This window comes from Zea mays, chromosome 5, assembly GCF_902167145.1.
Source record: "Zea mays cultivar B73 chromosome 5, Zm-B73-REFERENCE-NAM-5.0, whole genome shotgun sequence".
Classification (NCBI taxonomy): domain Eukaryota; kingdom Viridiplantae; phylum Streptophyta; class Magnoliopsida; order Poales; family Poaceae; genus Zea; species Zea mays.
This window is the reverse complement of record NC_050100.1, coordinates 22,884,952-22,905,198: the sequence shown is the minus strand read 5'-3', so window position 1 is coordinate 22,905,198 and position 20,247 is coordinate 22,884,952. Positions and strand designations below refer to the sequence as shown.

The following is a 20,247-nucleotide window of genomic DNA, read 5'->3' as shown; positions in this document are numbered from 1 at the left end:
TCTCTCATTATTTTCTTGTGATCAAAACTCAATTGTAACCGAGGCAAGAGACACCAATTGTGTGGTGGTCCTTGCGGGGAAGTTTTGTTCCCGGTTGATTTGAGAAGAGAAAGCTCACTCGGTCCGAGGGACCGTTTGAGAGAGGGAAAGGGTTGAAAGAGACCCGGTCTTTGTGACCACCTCAACGGGGAGTAGGTTTTCGAGAACCGAACCTCGGTAAAACAAATCCGCGTGTCACACTCTTTATTCGCTTGCGACTTGTTTTGCACCCTCTCTCACAGACTCGATTATATTTCTAACGCTAACCCGGTTTGTAGTTGTGATTAATTTTGTAAATTTCAGTTTCGCCCTATTCACCCCCCTCTAGGCGACTTTCAATTGGTATCAGAGCCCGGTGCTTCATTAGAGCCTAACCGCTCGAAGTGATGTCGGGAGATCACGCCAAGAGGGAGATGGAGACTGGCGACAAGCCCATCGGCGACAAGCCCACTACAAGTCACGGGAAGGCTTCATCGGAAGAGTCCCGCAACAATAAGAAAGGGAAAGAAAAGAAATCCTCTTCCCACAAGTCGCATCGGAGTGGCGACAAGAAAAAGAAGATGAGGAAGGTGGTCTACTACGAGACCGATACTTCATCACCTTCCACCTCCGGCTGCGACGCGCCCTCCATAACTTCTAAGCGCCATGAGCGCAAGAAGTTTAGTAAGATCCCCTTACACTACCCTCGCATTTCTAGACATACTCCATTACTTTCCGTTCCATTAGGCAAACCGCCAACCTTTGACGGTGAAGATTATGCTAGGTGGAGTGATTTAATGAAATTTCATCTAACCTCACTCCACAAAAGTATATGGAATGTTGTTGAGTTTGGAGCACAGGTACCATCCGTAAGGGATGAGGATTATGATGAGGACAAAGTGGCCCAAATCGAGCACTTCAACTCCCAAGCCACAACCATACTCCTCGCCTCTCTAAGTAGGGAGGAATATAACAAGATGCAAGGATTAAAGAGCGCCAAGGAAGTTTGGGACGTGCTCAAGACCGCGCACGAGGGAGATGAGCTAACCAAGATCACTAAGCGGGAGACGATCGAGGGGGAGCTCGGTCGCTTCCGGCTTCGCAAAGGGGAAGAGCCATAAGACATGTACAACCGGCTCAAAACCTTGGTGAACCAAGTGCGCAACCTCGGGAGCAAAAAGTGGGATGACCACGAGTTGGTTAAGGTTATTCTTAGATCACTTATTTTCCTTAACCCTACTCAAGTTCAATTAATTCGTGGTAATCCTAGATATACACTAATGACTCCCGAGGAGGTAATCGGGAATTTTGTGAGCTTTGAGTATATGATCAAGGGCTCAAAGAAAATCAACGAGCTAGATGATCCCTCCACGTCCGAGGCACAACCGGTGGCATTTAAGGCGACGGAGGAGAAGAAGGACGAGTCTACACCGAGTAGACAACCAATCGACGCCTCAAAGCTCGACAACGAGGAAATGGCGCTCGTAATCAAGAGCTTCCGCCAAATCCTCAAGCAAAGGAGGGGGAAAGATTACAAGCCCCGCTCCAAGAAAGTATGCTACAAATGTGGTAAGCCCGGTCATTTTATCGCAAAATGTCCATTATCTAGTGATAGTGACAGGGGCGACGACAAGAAGGGGAGAAGGAAGGAGAATAAAAGGTACTACAAGAAGGGCGGCGATGCCCATGTTTGTCGCGAGTGGGACTCCAACGAAAGCTCTAGCGACTCCTCCTCCGACGAGGACGCCGCCAACATCGCCGTCACCAAGGGACTTCTCTTCCCCAACGTCGGCCACAAGTGCCTCATGGCAAAGGACGACAAAAAGAAGAAGGTTAAATCCAAATCCTCCACTAGATATGAGTCTTCTAGCGATGATAATGCTAGTGATGAGGAAGATAATTTGCGTACACTCTTTGCCAACCTAAACATGCAACAAAAGGAAAAGTTAAATGAATTTATTAGTGCTATCCATGAAAAGGATGATCTCTTGGATTCCCAAGAGGACTTCCTTATTAAATAAAACAAGAAGCATGTTAAGGTTAAAAATGCTTATGCTCTAGAAGTTGAAAAGTGCGAAAAATTATCTAGTGAGCTAAGCACTTGCCATGAGACTATTGACAACCTTAAAAATGAAAATGCTAATTTATTAGCTAAGGTTGATTCAAATGTATGTAATGTTTCAATTCCCAATCCTAGAAATGATAATGATGAATTGCTTGCTAAGATTGAAGAATTGAACATTTCTCTTGCTAGCCTTAGAGATGAAAATGAAAAACTGCTTGCTAAGGTTAAAAATTTTGATGTTTGCAATGCTACCATTTCCGACCTTAGAAGTAAAAATGATATATTGCATGCTAAGGTTGTAGAATTAAAATCTTGCAAACCCTCTACATCTACCGTTGAGCATACTTCTATTTGCACTAGATGTAGAGATGTTGATATTAATGCTATTCATGATCATATGGTATTAATTAAGCAACAAAATGATCATATAGCAAAATTAGATGCTAAAATTGTCGAGCATGACTTAGAAAACGAAAAGTTTAAATTTGCTAGAAGCATGCTTTATAGTGGGAGACGCCCTGGCATTAAGGATGGCATTGGCTTCCAACAGGGAGGCAATGTCAAACTTAATGCCCCTCCTAAGAAATTATCCAATTTTGTTAAGGGCAAGGCTCCCATGCCTCAGGATAACGAGGGTTACATTTTGTACCCTGCCGGTTATCCTGAGAGCAAAATTAGGAGAATTCATTCTAGGAAGTCTCACTCTGGCCCTAACCATGCTTTTATGTATAAGGGTGAGACATCTAGTTATAGGCAACCAACCCGTGCTAAGTTGCCTAAGAAGAAAACTCCGAGTGCATCAAATGATCATGACATTTCATTTAAAACTTTTGATGCATCATATATTTTAACTAACAAATCCAGCAAGGTAGTTGCCAAGTATGTTGAGGGCAAGCACAAGGGATCAAAAACTTGTGTTTGGGTACCCAAAGTTCTTGTATCTAATGCCAAAGGACCCAAAACCATTTGGGTACCTAAAGTCAAGAACTAAACATGTTTTGTAGGTTTATGCATCCGGGGGGCTCAAGTTGGATCATCGACAGCGGGTGCACAAACCACATGACAGGGGAGAAAAAGATGTTCTCCTCCTACGAGCAAAACCAAGATCCCCAACGAGCTATTACATTCGGGGATGGAAACCAAGGTTTGGTCAAAGGATTGGGTAAAATTGCTATATCACCTGACCATTCCATTTCCAATGTTTTTCTTGTAGATTCTTTAGATTACAATTTGCTTTCCGTTTCGCAATTATGTCAAATGGGCTACAACTGTCTTTTTACTGATATAGGTGTAACTGTCTTTAGAAGAAGTGATGATTCAATAGCATTTAAGGGAGTGTTAGAGGGTCAGCTATACTTAGTAGATTTTGATAGAGCTGAACTCGACACTTGCTTAATTGCTAAGACTAACATGGGTTGGCTCTGGCACCGCCGACTAGCCCATGTTGGGATGAAGAATCTTCATAAGCTTCTAAAGGGAGAGCACATTTTAGGATTAACAAATGTTCATTTTGAGAAAGACAGGATTTGTAGCGCATGCCAAGCAGGGAAGCAAGTTGGTGCCCATCATCCACACAAGAACATCATGACGACCGACAGGCCGCTCAAGCTCCTACACATGGATCTATTCGGCCCGATTGCTTACATAAGCATCGGCGGGAGTAAGTATTGTCTAGTTATTGTGGATGATTATTCTCGCTTCACTTGGGTATTCTTTTTGCAGGAAAAATCTCATACCCAAGAGACATTAAAGGGATTCTTGAGACGGGCTCAAAATGAGTTCGGCTTGAGGATCAAAAAGATTAGAAGCGACAATGGGACGGAGTTCAAGAACTCACAAATCGAAGGCTTCCTTGAGGATGAGGGCATCAAGCATGAGTTCTCTTCTCCCTATACGCCACAACAAAATGGTGTAGTGGAGAGGAAAAATAGAACTCTATTGGACATGGCAAGAACCATGCTTGATGAGTACAAGACTTCGAATCGGTTTTGGGCCGAGGCGGTCAACACCGCCTGTTACGCCATCAACCGGTTATATCTTCACCGAATCCTCAAGAAGACATCGTATGAACTCCTAACCGGTAAAAAGCCCAATATTTCATATTTTAGAGTCTTTGGTAGCAAATGCTTTATTACCCAATCCGCGAACAAAGAGAACACACCGGACAGGCGGTGTTGACCGCCTCCGCCCATGCCTTCCTCAACGGATTGGGTAAAATTGCTATATCACCTGACCATTCTATTTCCGAGATAGCAAAGAGAACACACCGGACTGTCAATTCGTATATTATTAGCATATGCTACTTACCATGGCTTCAAGCTTTATCAAATGGACGTGAAGAGTGCCTTCCTCAATGGACCAATCAAGGAAGAGGTCTATGTTGAGCAACCTCCCGGCTTTGAAGATAGTGAGTACCCTAACCATGTTTACAAACTCTCTAAGGCGCTTTATAGGCTCAAGCAAGCCCCAAGAGCATGGTATGAATGCCTTAGAGATTTCCTTATCACTAATGGATTCAAAGTCGGAAAGGCCGATCCTACTTTATTCACTAAAGCTCTTGAAAATGACTTGTTCGTATGCCAAATTTATGTTGATGATATTATATTTGGGTCTACTAACGAGTCTACATGTGAAGAGTTTAGTAGGATCATGACACAGAAATTCGAGATGTCTATGATGGAGGAGTTGAAGTACTTCTTAGGATTACAAGTGAAGCAACTCCAAGAGGGCACCTTCATTAGCCAAACAAAGTATACTCAAGATATTCTAAGCAAGTTTGGGATGAAGGATGCCAAACCCATCAAGACACACATGGGAACCAATGGGCATCTCGACCTCGACACGGAAGGTAAGTCCGTGGATCAAAAGGTATACCGGTCGATGATAGGCTCTTTGCTATATTTATGTGCATCTCGACCGGATATTATGCTTTCCGTATGCATGTGTGCAAGATTCCAAGCCGACCCTAAGGAAGCTCACCTTACGACCGTAAAACGAATCTTGAGATATTTAGTTTATACTCCTAAGTTTGGGCTTTGGTATCCTAAGGGATCCACTTTTGATTTGATTGGTTATTCGGATGCCGATTGGGCGGGGTGTAAGATTAATAGAAAGAGCACATCGGGGACTTGCCAGTTCTTGGGAAGATCCTTGATGTCTTGGGCTTCAAAGAAGCAAAATTCCGTAGCTCTTTCTACCGCTGAAGCTGAGTATATTGTCGCAGGCCATTGTTGCGTGCAATTGCTTTGGATGAGGCAAACCCTTAGGGACTACGGTTACAAATTAACCAAAGTTCCTCTTCTATGTGATAATGAGAGTGCAATCCGCATGGCGGATAATCCCGTTGAGCATAGCCGCACTAAGCACATAGCCATTTGGTATCACTTTTTAAGGGATCACCAACAAAAGGGAGATATCGAGATTTCATACATTAATACTAAAGATCAATTAGCCGATATCTTTACTAAGCCACTTGATGAACAAACCTTTAACAAACTTAGACATGAGCTAAATATTCTTGATTCTAGGAACTTCTTTTGTTGATTTACACACATAGTTCATTCATATACCTTTGATCATGTCTCTTTCATATACTATGACTAATGTGTGTTCAAGTGAATTTCAAACCAAGTCATAGGTGGATTGAAAGGGAATTGGAGTCTTCGGCAAAGACAAAGGCTTCCACTCCGTAACTCATCCTTCGCCGTCGCTCCAAGCATCTCTCCGTCGTTGGTATAATCTTCACTCCTATGTCTTTTACCAAAGGGGGAGAAAGTAATTTCAAGGGCTCTAATGATTCCGTTTTTGGCGATTTATGCCAAAGGGGGAGAGAGCATGAGCCCAAAGCAAAAGGACCGCACCACCACCCTAATTTTAAAAACTAAGGATTTTCAATTGGTAAATTTCAAATTGGTACCTTATTGTGTTCAAAAGGGGAGGTAGTAGTTCTTTCAAAACTGATATCTTAAAACTCTCTTGAACACTAAGAGGAGGAATTTATTAAGGGGGAGTTTTGTTTAAGTCAAAGGAAAAGCATTTGAAACAGGGGGAGAAAAAAATTCAAATCTTGAAAATGCTTCGCAAAATCTTATTCATTTACCTTTGACTATTTGCAAAAGGACTTTGAAAAGAATTTACAAAAGAATTTGCAAAAACAAAACATGTGGTGCAAACGTGGTCCAAAATGTTAAAATGAAGAAACAATCCATGCATATCTTATAAGTATTCATATTGGCTCAATTCCAAGCAACCTTTGCACTTACATTATGCAAACTAGTTCAATTATGCACTTCTATATTTGCTTTGGTTTGTGTTGGCATCAATCACCAAAAAGGGGGAGATTGAAAGGGAATTAGGCTTACACATGTTTCCTAATTGATTTTGGTGGTTGAATTGCCCAACACAAATAATTGGACTAACTAGTTTGCTCTAGTGTATAAGTTATACAGGTGCCAAAGGTTCACACTTAGCCAATAAAAAGACCAAGAAATGGGTTCAACAAAAAGAGCAAGGGATAACCGAAGGCAACCCTGGTCTGGCGCACCGGACTGTCCGGTGTGCCACCGGAGAGTGTCCGGTGCACCAGGGGACTCCAAGCCAAACTCTTCACCTTCGAGAAAACTCAGAGGCGCTCCGCTATAATTCACTGGACTGTCCGGTGCTCCAGAGGAGAGCGACTCTGAACTCGCCAGCTTCGGGAATCTGCTCCGCTATAATTCACCGGACATGTCCGGTGCACACCGGACTGTCCGGTGAGCCAGCAGAGCAACGACAACTTTGCGCCAAAGGTCGTCTGCAACGCATTAAATGCGCGCCAGCGCGCGCAGAGGAGCAGAGCACGCGTGGGTGGCACACAGGACAGTCTACAGGACTTGTCCGGTGCACCACCGGACAGCCAAGCGGGCCCACACGTCAGAGCTCCAACGGTCAGAACCCAACGGCCTGGTGACGTGGCTGGTGCACCGGACAGTGTCCGGTGGCGCACCGGACTGTCCGGTGCGCCATGCGACAGCAGCCTCCACCAAACGGCTAGTTTGGTGGTTGGGGTTATAAATACCCCCAACCACCCCACATTCAAGTCATCCAAGTTTTCTAACTTCCAACCACTTACAAGAGCTAGGCATTCAATACAAGACACACCCAAGTGATCAAATCCTTTCTCAATTCCACAAAAGCTTTAATGTTAAGTGAGAGTGATTTGTCGTGTTCTTTTGAGCTCTTGCGCTTGGATTGCTTTCTTCTCTCATTCTTTTCTTGTGATCAAAACTCAATTGTAACCGAGGCAAGAGACACCAATTGTGTGGTGGTCCTTGCGGGGAAGTTTTGTTCCTGGTTGATTTGAGAAGAGAAAGCTCACTCGGTCTGAGGGACCGTTTGAGAGAGGGAAAGGGTTGAAAGAGACCCGGTCTTTGTGACCGCCTCAACGGGGAGTAGGTTTGCGAGAACCGAACCTTGGTAAAACAAATCCGCGTGTCACACTCTTTATTCGCTTGTGACTTGTTTTGCACCCTCTCTCGCAGACTCGATTATACTTCTAACGCTAACCTGGCTTGTAGTTGTGATTAATTTTGTAAATTTCAGTTTCGCCCTATTCACCCCCCCTCTAGGTGACTTTCAAAGCTCAACCTGCCACATAACTCGCTACTGACCAGCCATGAATTCTTGTACGCTAGGACGACGACCATTGCTGATGTTGTTTGAGTGTCCTCGAACATGATGTATGCAGAGGAGTAGCGCATCCGGTGGTGCAACGGCCACATGTAGTACCTCGCTGATGAGCCCAGGGTGCACTTCGTCTAATAGCCCAGCCAAGAGTCGTCGGGACTCGCCATGTCGCGTGTGTTCGACGACTATATCAAGGACTGTGGCATTATCTCGGCGCCGGAGGTGACGCAGAGGAGGACCGGCAACAATGACCAGTTTGTCATCCTTGCCACCGTCGGGGTAGCTTCGTGCCGGCCTACCTTTAATTCTTTTCGCAGACACACACTTGCCTTTTTGTTTAAGCAAGCATGTATGGTGGTGCGTGCCTCATGACTAACGATGTATGAGGGAACTTCTTTCGGAAGATGTGGGACGTGCTCGCCAACAACGAGACCATGCAAATCGTAGCATATATTGAAGTCTGCATGGTACTGATGGTTGCAATATAGTGGTGAAACAACTAGATTAAAATAACAAAATTTTTGTACGACCAGGATCACAAATGGATTATGAAACATTTTCTCATAACAGTATAACACATATTTTGTATATAAGTTATCGTGGTATTATATGTTCCGGGTTCAACGCATGGACACTCACCTAGTATTCAAAGAACAACCAAGTACACAATTTTGTAAAAACACCCTGAGTTAATAAAATATCTAACCCATCACCCATATTATGTAAAGTTGCACCTAGAACCTTGCACTTACAATAAAAATATGTTTTAGTTCCTGGTTTTCACAAAATAGTCGCTAGAAGTTTATTTTAAATACAAAATTAATCTAAAAACTTGTTTTCGCTATAACTTTTCATTTTAACTCCGAATTGAGTGGTTCTCGAACCAACAAAATCTTCTCTTCGCCCAACTAGACCACGACTATGTCTAGCGTGCAACCGCGAACCCTCTCGGCTAATCTATGAAAGCAGAACATTGACATTGACAAGGATTGACTGTGGCGACGATCGGGTACAACTCTACCTACTCGTGGTGGTGCTACTGCGAAACTACCAAGGAGTTGATTCCAAGGTTGATGGCTTGGGGGTCGTGGTAGTAGGTATTTATATGGCCAAAGGGACTAGCCCAAGTTGAGACAGGCATACGTATGTCGATCTCTACTCCTTTAGGCCAGAGTCTGCGAAGGATTCAGGTAAGGGATGATCCTGACAAGAGGGGGCAGCTCGTCATACATCCACTCCGTCCCTGTGCGTGCGATGGGTGAAAGAGGCTAAATGTGGGTCCCGCTTGTCTGTTGCAAGCGCCTTTGCGCAGTGAGGGAAGTGGGCCAGCCAAGTGAATTCGACCCGAGTGGAGGTAAGCATTTTTTTATTTTATGTTTTCATTTTTATTTCACTTTCTATTTCTTATTCAGGCTTTAAATTCAAACTTCAAATCACTTTCAAATCTAGGTTGGAGTTTCAAACTTCAATCTAAATGCACAAACAAAAATCCAGCATGGTTGCATACATATATATTTTTATTTAGTATTTATTTAAAGGAACATATCTCAGATGCATATTTCACACACTAAACAAAATCCTATTTTACTCTCATTTCTAATAAATAAATAAAAAAAACTTCCTAGACTCTAAAACAACTCTTTGGGGTTTACAAAAGGTGGATTTGGGGGATGTGTGATTCTCACCTCACTCTATCCCCTTATAAAAGATCCAGAGGAATTCGGTTGTGACAATTCAACTTCTTGCCTAGTTACCTTGGGTTCTAATGGTTAGCCTATAGATTGGTTCGGGAACAACTAGAGTGATGGACGAACAATATGAAAACATCAATTGTCCACAAGATAAATCTCTCGGACAATTCGGGTGCTATAATAAGTTTTTGTGTTCTGACTTGGATTACACTAGTTGCCCCTGACCTACTTGGAAAACATGCATCACACAAATATCTAGTTGAGATTTATGATATTCCCTAAGGTCTTGTTAGGTTGCATGGTGAAATTCACATAGAGGGGGTGAATAGGAGAAACCTAAAAGATAAAAACTTTGAACACAAACTTCATCCCGATGTTAGCGTTAGAACGAGTAATAATGAAATCAGATTTTGGAAGATAGTTCTTCTTGCCACAAGTTGCTAAATCAATGTGGATAGCTTTAGGAGCTAACTCAAAATAGTTGCAAGCAACAGAACTTAGATAGAGGGGAGAGGAAGAATCAAATCGCAATACGGATTCACACAAAGACACATGCAATTTGATTCCCGAGGTTCGGTTCTAAAGAATCTACTCCCCATTGAGGAGACCACGTAGGTCGGGTCTTTTCAACCCTTTTCGTCTCTCAAACGGCCACTTAGACCGTTTGAGTGCTTCTTCTTAATCTCGATGATCACTTAGACCCTGCAAGGATCATCACACAATTAGGTGTCTCTCGCTAGCTCTACAAGTCAATGAAAATTTAGAAGGAGTGGAAGAAAGCACGATCAAAACACCAAGCCAAACGAGCAACAAGAAAATCACAATGTCACACTCTCTTGAGTCTTTCCAAAGCACTAATCACTAATGACCTTCAAACACAAATATGGCACTTGGAGAGGACTTTGATTTTTTGAGTGTGATTGGAGTGAAATCTTTGCTCTTTACATTGAATGTGAGTTGTGGAAGCTTGGATGAATTGAATGGAGGTGTTTGAGGTTGTATTTATAGCCATCAACCACTTTCTAGTCGTTGCCCTTGTTCTACCAGACGCGGATGGTCCGTGCCCTGGTCCGGATGGTCCGCCCTTGCACATCAACGACTAGATTTCCAATGATCTGTTTCAACGGCTATATCAACGACTATAATCGCATTAAATGTATCATCAGATGGCAGATAAAGCTGACTTAGATGATTCAGTCGTGCCTCCGGAAGATCCGCGTGCACGCTAAAAATACATTTTACCGAACCCGACACCTTTGGTTTTTTTCTAGTTTTCAACAGGCGGACGACCGTGCCTGAGAGCTGGACAGTCTTCACTTATCTTCTGGATGATCCGTAGTAGAAATGTGCACTTGGCATAGTTTCTGTCCGAAATGCATCGAGGTGTTGCGGACGGTCCTCGCACAGGTGATATTTTCAAAAAGACCTCCTATCTGAAATAATCTACGTTATTTCAGACAGTCTGCTTTAGAGGCTCGGAAGGTCCGCAATGCGTTGGTTTTAGGGTTGATCTTTTCTTGAAGCGTTTTCTGAGTACCTGAATTTGTAACTTAGTAAACTAGTTAGTCCATAAGGTTGTGATGATCATCAAGCACCAAAATCAATTAGAGAAAATAGTTAAGGCCATTTCCCTTTCACATGGAGATTGGTGGGGATTGATGTTATTCAATTCCTCTATATTCAATGTTAACTATTAATGGATTTAATCCCCTTCTGAGCCCTAATCGAGCCATTGTTAGGCCATTATTGATGGAAATTAGGCTCCACGACTCACACTAACCTATTATTATTATAGCGAACCATGGTATTTTAGCTCTTCAGGTAAATAATATGCGTTTTATATTTTATTTTAGTTCTTCGGGTAAATAATATGTATCTTATATTTTATTTTTGGTACTCGACAATCCTTCTTGATCTTCTTCAGGGTCTGTTCGTTTTAATCTCAATCCATATGAATTGGAGGGATTAAGTGGGGTTTAAAACCATAGTAAATCACGAGTGTGTATGGTTTAGCTTTTGGTTTTTCCCCATAAAAGCCAAAAGCCAAACCAAAAGGCTGGATCTAGAAAGTAGATTTTTTGTAAAAGTCGACTTTCTCATAGTGCTAAAACTGAAAGCATCACTGTACCTGCTTTTCGGTGACTTTCGGAAGGAATTGTGAAAATATATATGAAAGAACTTTATGCGAGTTTTAGTAGTTTTCACCAAATGATTTTTTAGCATTTTAACGCATAACAATTTTTTTCACAATTCACATCTTTCAATGGCTTTTTTCAAAGCCATAGCCCAACCAAACAGACTCGAAAGTCCTTCTATTCCCTCACAATCTCATCCAATCCATATAGATTGAGAATAACCGAATAAGGTTTTACGAGGAAAAAGAAAGTATGCTCGAACAAATGAAACTTTGGCAACTTAAAGAGAGTACGTCTGGACCCATTCCTAGCGCATTCCAATCCTTGCCTAGCAACAAGTTAGAACAATGCTTGTTATTTGGATGTTATACTTGTTGTCTTGATTCTTTTACAAGTAAGTTTTCTCCTCACTTTCTTGGGCCTTGTAATTTGGTTTTCCTCGGCTGGCAGGATGCAAGGCGAGAAACATGTGAAGAAATCAAACGTATCCTTAAGACTGTCTCCAGCAGCGTCCCCTAAATTTCATCCCCTAAAAGAATATTCTCTGTCCTTTACAGAACACTCTAAAAGATTTTGTCCTCTATATATTCTCAGTCTCCAGCAGCGTCCCCTAAATTCGGTTCTCTAAAGCTACAGTGTTAACAGATTCCCTTTTTCCATTTCTTTTTTTGTTTTTTATGTTTTCTTCCCAATTCACGCTATACAAATGATGTGCAAAAATGTGTATTTATTAATTTTTGAATTAATAAATTTGAATTGTCAACATTAATTACTATTGGTTGTTATGTTGTGTGTAATTGTTGTCCATAAAACATCGCATAAAGATTCACCCTCCTCCAATTCCACACGACAAATTACGCATCTATCAACAATAATGATACATCAGAACTTTATATACAGAACCTAGATCATTACAAAACTATAAAACTTCAATTATTTGCACATACTGCTCCGTGTTGCCATCCTGAACATGTTGCAGCTTGTATGTTACTGAAGGTAAAGAAGCAAGTGTATCGGCAGAGAGACCTCTGTTTTCTGTGCCAACTACTTCACCCAATGCGACTAGCTCCTGATATCAACATAAGAACCATTAAAACATGGCATATTGGCATATTGATGTATGAAGCTTCAAATGAGGGGCTTGGAGAAGTAAGGATAAGACAGCAAGCAATGTAACTTGCCTCATAAGAGTATTCATCTGGATCAACCTCTTGCCATGCCTCCTGGGTTTTCATAAAAGCATATAGAAGTTTAGGTTGTTCATCATTCGTTATAGTTTGACTGATTATAAACAAGCACGAAAGAAACTATTCCCAATATGTGAACAATGACATAAACTTCCCCAACATATAAACAGTAGGAATAATTGGGAAATATGTCAATCATCCCTAGAGGACTGAGAACAGTAGTGTATGTGACTAGTAATCTCAAAATTATAGGTGCTATATGTTGCTTCAAGATTTTATTGCTAGAAGGGAAGATAATTCAAGTTTAGTAAAGGAAACATAAAGGAAAACTAGATCGTAAGTGAAATACAGGTAAAAAAGACAATGCAGACCCATAGAGTCTATACAATCAAAATACATCAGTTTAGAAAGAAAAAAGGTAGATGTGTTCCACGTAGGAAATAACGTCAAGAATCTATCAAAGGAAAGTATTATGGTATCAATAACCAACAAGTCAAAATTATTTTAGCTGAACCAATAAACCATGGCACAAACCATACTGACTGTTATGAAACATCATGCATGTTCCCTTGATCAAAGAACAACTCCACTAGTTTGCGTGCACAGAAATTAACAAAGAGCAGACCAGTGCATTTTGTTTCTTATGAGGTCATTAATTGCAAACTCGAGTGATCTTCCCTAGCAACAAAGGTAAAATTCATCAACTAGATGCAATGAATCACAACCTATGGATCATTCGCATGATCCTCCTCGTGCTCCACCTCAACTGTTCGCCCTGCAGGAGAAAACCAAAATTACAAACCAGCAACCAACTAAATTGTGAATTGAGCTGGGGTTGGGGGCAATGAATCGTAGGTGCTCACAATCACTGAGACCAGCGAGAGCTCCAGTTCCTCTTCGTAGTCCTCCTCTCCCTCTTCATCATATTCGTAGCTCCCTTCATCAGAGCTCTCGTAGTCGCTGCCCTCGCCACCGCCCCCGTTCATCCGAAGCAACATGTACGCATCACGGATTAATCGCGGGAGCAAGGAACCCTAGGAGTGGCCCCTAGGCTGCGAGATCTCGTCGTCGCTTACCTGCTCCTGCAGGACGCGGGCGAGGGCGAGGTCAGCTTCCTCTTGGCTGAGGGCCGTGAAGGGCCGCCTAGCCGCCTCGGCCGCAGCCGCGGCCACACCGTCATCTGTGGCTTCGACAGCCACCGCGGTAGGTTGGGGCGGGTCAAGGCTAGGGTTCGAATCGAGGGCTCGGCCGGCGGCGAAGCACGCCGGATCGAGGGCTCGGCCTCGGGAGATGCAGTCGCTAGCGCGCGGTAGGAGGAGGCGGAAGTTTCCTCGCGGCGGCTGGTGGATCCGTCGAGCGGATAGCGCACGCTGGAATGTCTCCACGTTTAGGGTCTCTGGCACATCCTCTATAATTTAGGGGACGCTTTAGAGGACCTTGTTGGAGGCGTAGAGGACCTGACCGTCCCCTACGTTTAGCGGACAGGAGCTTTTAGCGGCTCTTGTTGGAGAGAGCCTAATAAAGGAAAAATATACATCTCCAGTCGAGTTGTTATCAGGGTCGCTGCAAGATCATTAGTGAAGAACTTAGGGACTAGCTATTGGCAAGGATATGGCAAACGAGTCCACTACGAGGCTAACACTTGGCACATAAGCAATATTACCACCATAATGTAATGGATGCATGTAAGACACCCTAGCCTAAACCACTATAATCTCTGCATCCTGTGTGTACTACCACTCTTTGATCTCTACTACCAGTGGTAAGTGTACGATTCTTGCATACCCAGACACACCGGATCGGACCGGATGGTGCGGATCTTTCCATTCCATGAATGGAGAATTTAGTAGAACTTACCAAGATTTTTTTGCAGTTGAATGACTATTAAATTGTCATGAGTTCTTTTCTTTTGTTTTCTCTATGATCACATATTCACGGCTGTTCGATGCTGACGTACAGCCGAGTATGTAACATTGTACACTTTCGAAATCTAATTCCTTACCGAGTGTCAAATGGTTTGACGAGTGTTTTTTTTTTCGCACATTCGACAGAAACTACTTGTCGAGTGCTAAACAAAAACGCTCGAAAAACAACACTTGACAAAGAGTTCTTTTGTTGATTATTTTTCTACACTAGTCAAAGAGTTTTTTTGTCGAGTTTTTTACGACACTAGAAAAAGATAACTTTTAAATCACATTTTGAAGAATTAAAATAATTCAAACAAAAGATTTTCAGCTACAAAGTTGCATAACTCATCAAGGTGTACACTGAATTTTGGTCATTTTTTCTTATGACAAAATAAAAGTAAATTTATTCACAAAATTTATCTCTCTCTTGTAGTTTATAAAACTACAAGAGAGATATAAGATTTGTGGACAATATTAGAACCACTACGCTGGATAACAAATGGTCAAACAACCAAAATAAACTTTATAGATCATGAGAATTTAATTTTATAGTTGGAAACCTTTTGATTTGAAGTCATCAACGAAAACTATGTCTGAATTCAAAAATTTCAAACGACTTCAGATGGAAAATTGACCAAAATAAAAGTTGTAGGTCTTGAAAGGTTATGAAACATTGTAGTTAACAATTTTTTGATTTAAAATCATCTTGTCAAGCAAAATTATGTTTGAGCTTTAAAATTGGAATTTTTTAAACATCAGATGAAAAAAACCACCAAATTTAAAGTTGTACGTCTCTAAAAGTTATTTAACTTTGTAGTTGACATCTTTTTTATGATTTGAATTCATCTTGTCGTAGAAAAACACATTTGAAGTTTTTCAAATGTGAAATTTAAAATTTGTAAAACGACCTCAGATGAAGAAACTACAAAAAATGTAAGTTGTAGATCTCGAAAAGTTATGCAACTTTGTAGTTGACAACTTTTCGTTTGAATTTACACTCTATTTGTTATAATATGTGGAGAAGGAAAACATAATATATACACAAGTGAGATAGAGGTATAACGGTAGAGGAGGTCACACGCAAGAGGGCGATCGACTTGTGGGTGCCTCACCTAATTAAGACTCTTTTGCTGTTTTTTTCAATTTTTTCAATTTATATTTGTCTAGTGCTTTTCTTTGGACAAAGAGTCTTTTGACGGTAATTTTTTACCGTGCGCTCTTTGCTGGATGCAACACTCGGAAAAACTTTGTTGAATATAAAATAGACTTTATTGAGTGTCTCAGGCACTAAGCAAAGAAAACGATTCCAGCAGTGATAACTTGTTTGGAGGCTAAAGTTGGAACTTGTTTTCTCATTATTTAATAAAATGAGTGGTTTCTTTTGGTGAATAGATAACGCGGGTGGTTTAGCGGTCTTGTCATAATAATGTGAATTATGATTGGTTAAGAAGATTGTGTGGTTAGTCCTCTGAAAATTAAAAGGATAGTCCTAAGCACAATTGGTGGAAGCTAAGTGAGGTACAACATACGACACACGCACTGGAGTTCCGTGAACGAAGATTTATTATTAGAACCTGATAATAATATCCCATAGGTAAATTTAAAATTGAGCTGCCATGAGATTTTGGTTTTCTTTATCATCACGGGAGTGTGAGCCTTTTTATGCAGCTATGTATATATATAGTATAATATAATAAGAGTGATCTATAGTGCTTTACAGAGTCCAAAACTGGATAAAAGGAGTGATTTTTTCTGGCATGGTTAACATATACAATGCTATGCTAGTGGTTTAGTTTAGTGGTCTTGTCATATTATTAATAATAATAATGCGATGACATGACATGGCTGACCTGACCTAACTCCTTTGAACTAGGACAATATTATGTACAGTATTTAGGATTGTTTGGATGAGCTAAAGCTAGTTACTATTTAAACTAAAAATTAGCTTAGGTTGGCTAGCTAGTTAACTAACAACACTATATTAGAAGTAACTCCAAGAGACTAGACAAATCATTTTGTAAAGATAAATTTGGTTCTTATTAGAAGAAAAACGTCTCCAATGGACCCTGTAAATGACTCTTTAAATTTAGTAGCTCTACATTCCTACACCTCTGCTCTCTAATCTTGAGTAGTCTGCTTCACTTGTCATATATACAGAGCTCTGAATTTACAGGGTCTATTGGACTAGTCTACTTCTTTTTTTTATGAAAATTTTTGTAGAGATTATTAGCGAAAATTAGTAAATTTGGTTAATACTTTTTACTCATCTTAGAGCAACTACTCTAAGGCTTGACCGAAAAATAGTTCATCTATTAATTCTTTGTTTAATTAAAATATATCATGACTAATTTTAGCTAGCTAGATAGCAATTAACTGTCCTAAATGAAGTTGTATTGCTGTGTCAGCGTGCGTGCGACACCCGTCGCAACTCGCATATGCATACAACAAATCCAGCACATGCATGATCTGAAAATCGCAAAGCAAATCAACAAAACCAACGGTGGTCTTGCACTGTTGTACAGTCTGCAATTCGCAGTAAACGAGGGCGCTCTGGTTGTATTAATTTTTTAATACTGACAAAGAATCTTGAAAAAAAAAGGAGCGATGAAGCCCGGCCTCGACAACACAAATGCATACACGTATTGTTTAAATTTTTTTTTGAAGGAATACACGTACGTACGCATTGTTTATCAGGGCACATGTTTGTATCTGCTGCAGACTTTTGTACGCGTTAGTGTCATACCAAGGGGCATGGTGGTACGTCTTGCATTGATCGTCGATGCAAGACCGTCAGAGACGGCTACACACATCTAATTAATAATAACCGGATAATATATAGTTTGCCGATAACTAAAAATGCATGGTTTCGTCTCTACTAGTACTAGCACGTCGTCACGCGAGACACAACCGTATTCAAACATTATCTGAGAACGTATAGAAAGAAAGGATCATCTTTTCTATTGCCGATTGAAAGGTACAGCATATGCATGTACTACAAGGTGATGAGATCTGTCATCAGCTGCATGGTCGCTAGACCGAAGAACACATATGCATGCATGTATTATTATTATTATCAATGCAAATTGTAACACACAATAATAACGTACGCGTGTCTGCTCCGCGCGCCGCCCCTAGTGTAAAAATCTGCCCGTTTATTGTGATGGACGGCTGCCATGCGCCTCCCCGCGTCTCCAGCAGCCGCCACAGCTGTAGGTCCGGCCCTCTGCCGCAGTGTTCTTTGTCACCATTCATTCATGCATTTATGCCTGTTTATTTCTTTGCCATGTGGTTCTGCCTGCCTCTGGTCCTTTCAATGCATATATATATACATATAGCTTTTACGTGTGTCCTGTGTAATTGACATGCGGGCTCCAGCCTCGGTCGGCTCCACCACCAGTCAGTGGCTGGATACAGTGCTGGTTTGGTAAACGTATGGAATGTGCGAGCTACCATCTTTTTTTATTGTTATTTTTTGGTGACTTCAAAATTTAGCAGCGGTAATCATTTCACATATCATGACCATGCGCTCAGCCCATGGACCACGCCACGCCTGTGCGCTTCCCGTCTATACATACCCATGCTCCCTCACGCACCTTCTTGCAAAGAAATAGAGATGAGCTAGAGGGGGCCGGGGCCGGGAGAGCCAAGGGCCCGAGGGAGATGGAGAAAGATGTGAAGCTATTTGCTTCTGAGTGGAATGTTGTCTGGTTCAAGGTCTTTTGCTTTGTGATCCATCTGTGTAGAGCTTCTAAGTATTCCTTGGATCTGCAAGATCTCGGACCAGGCTTCATTCCCCTCAGAAATAGCTTCAAAAATGATATCGCGGAGAGTTAGGAGAGCTACTAGCTAGTGTATAAATTTGTTCTAGTTTTTTTTTTGAAATATTTGTTTGAGTGTTCGTGAGATTCCTGGCCGTTCTTAGTAGTATGCATGGTGTGGAGCACCGTACTTCCGCTCCTGGATCTTTACTACTACTCCACTGTGCTTTTTTGTTTGTTTGTTTGCTTGCTTGCTTGCTGCGAAATCGAGGAGCAGCGCAAGATTGGTGTAATGATGGCCTGCCTTTTGACCCCTCCTTTCTCTGTGCATCTCTGTGCATCTGGCAGGCATGCAGCAGGTGATGAAAGTTCCCATCATTACCTCTTGATTGGGAGAATCTTCGCTTTCTCTCTCTCGGCTTCTTCTTCTTCGTGTTCATTTTTTTTCCTCCTCTCCGTTGTCTCTCTTTGTTTGCAGCATATGGCTTTGCTGGTACGGTGCTCAGATTGTTTCCAAGAACATGGCATTCACAAAGCTGGTGCAAAGCTTTACATCTGCATCGATCTGATGACTATATATATATTCTTGTTTTCAGATATCTGTTGCTTATTTCTAAGTTCGAGGATAGTTTTTGCGTGGTGCGCTGGACCTGCTGCTTCAAAGTTTTTGGAGAGCTTGGGACGAGATCCACTATTTATAGGCGTGTATTTTCTTCATATTATGTTGACACCCATGGAGGTTGATGTAAACAACGGGAGCTCATGCATGCATGTATTCCTAGAGCCAACAATAATAACATGATATATAACATCGATGTATAATAAATATAATGCTCCACATCAGGTGTGTGTTTGTTCTTCTCATCAGGCGTTTCTGATACATGAGGTATACCTGTTGCCTATTGATGCAAAGCAGTGTGAATAATCTCGTTTGATACACACAGGCAGATTTGAGTGGTTACAATTACATTCGATTAGTCTTTTGCCTCCAAAAGTTTTTTTTAAAAGTGATGAGCCCATAAGAAGTAATCAACCTGATATGAGTTTCTATTTCTGCCTTGTATTTTACTGTATAAATCTTTGGCCTACCAAGCAAAACTATTTGATGTGCCTTCATTTGTTTGAGAACAAAGCAAATGCTATATATATAGATCTCGACTTGTGTCGCGTGAACACTACTACTTGGTATTGTTAATTGTCTGTGTGACTGTGTGTTAGCATGCAGTTCCATCTCCCACGTACTGTTATTTTGTGCTGCAACTTGATCTTTCTAGATGATATATAAAGTGCGTACGACGTTCTAGACAAGAGATTTTAGGTTTTTAGCTACGCTCTTGATGCAGACAAGTCCTCGAGAACCCCTACTACTTCTCGTTCTGATTTTATTTTCAATAATGCACAGCGCGCTAGCTAGGTAGTACATATACTGACGACTCTGCGTCACTGTTTTGGATCATATGATGTATTCATCATTCAGCAGTTGGACACATTTTCATCAAGAGTTCAAGACAGGCCGGTCTGCATTTACGGCATATAGTAACTACGTCAAAAATATATCATGCTTGCTTTCCTCGGTTTGTAAAAAATACTATAGTTCATACTTCGTTCTGGATAGTAAATTCAGTTCAATGAACTGCAATTTTTTTTTCTGTGCAATGCATGCATATGCCAACAAGTGAAAGGTTTTCACTTTTCCTATAGCTCTTGTGGATCACCCAAAAAGATCATGGGGTTTTCTTTACTCCACGCATATGCTACGCAGCAGCACCAACAAATAGTATACTGAAGAAATTTTAAAAAGATGTAGAAAAGGCTCTCCAGG

The 20,247-nt window shown here is 41.4% G+C and overlaps 1 long non-coding RNA gene, 1 other non-coding gene and 1 pseudogene across 2 annotated transcripts; 2 read left to right on the top strand and 1 right to left on the bottom strand.

The window, feature by feature from the left end:
• Window positions 1-12,338: 12,338 nt before the first annotated feature.
• LOC103628066 (E3 ubiquitin ligase BIG BROTHER-related-like) lies at window positions 12,339-13,758 on the bottom strand (annotated as a pseudogene).
• A 4,508-nt stretch (window positions 13,759-18,266) lies between these two features.
• LOC115029023 (MIR166dHG) lies at window positions 18,267-19,337 on the top strand. Its single transcript, NR_163709.1, has one exon. It is a non-coding gene; the product is annotated as an MIR166dHG (long non-coding RNA).
• Window positions 18,360-18,463, top strand: MIR166d (microRNA MIR166d). Its single transcript, NR_121046.1, has one exon. It is a non-coding gene; the product is annotated as a microRNA MIR166d (primary transcript).
• Window positions 19,338-20,247: the final 910 nt, after the last annotated feature.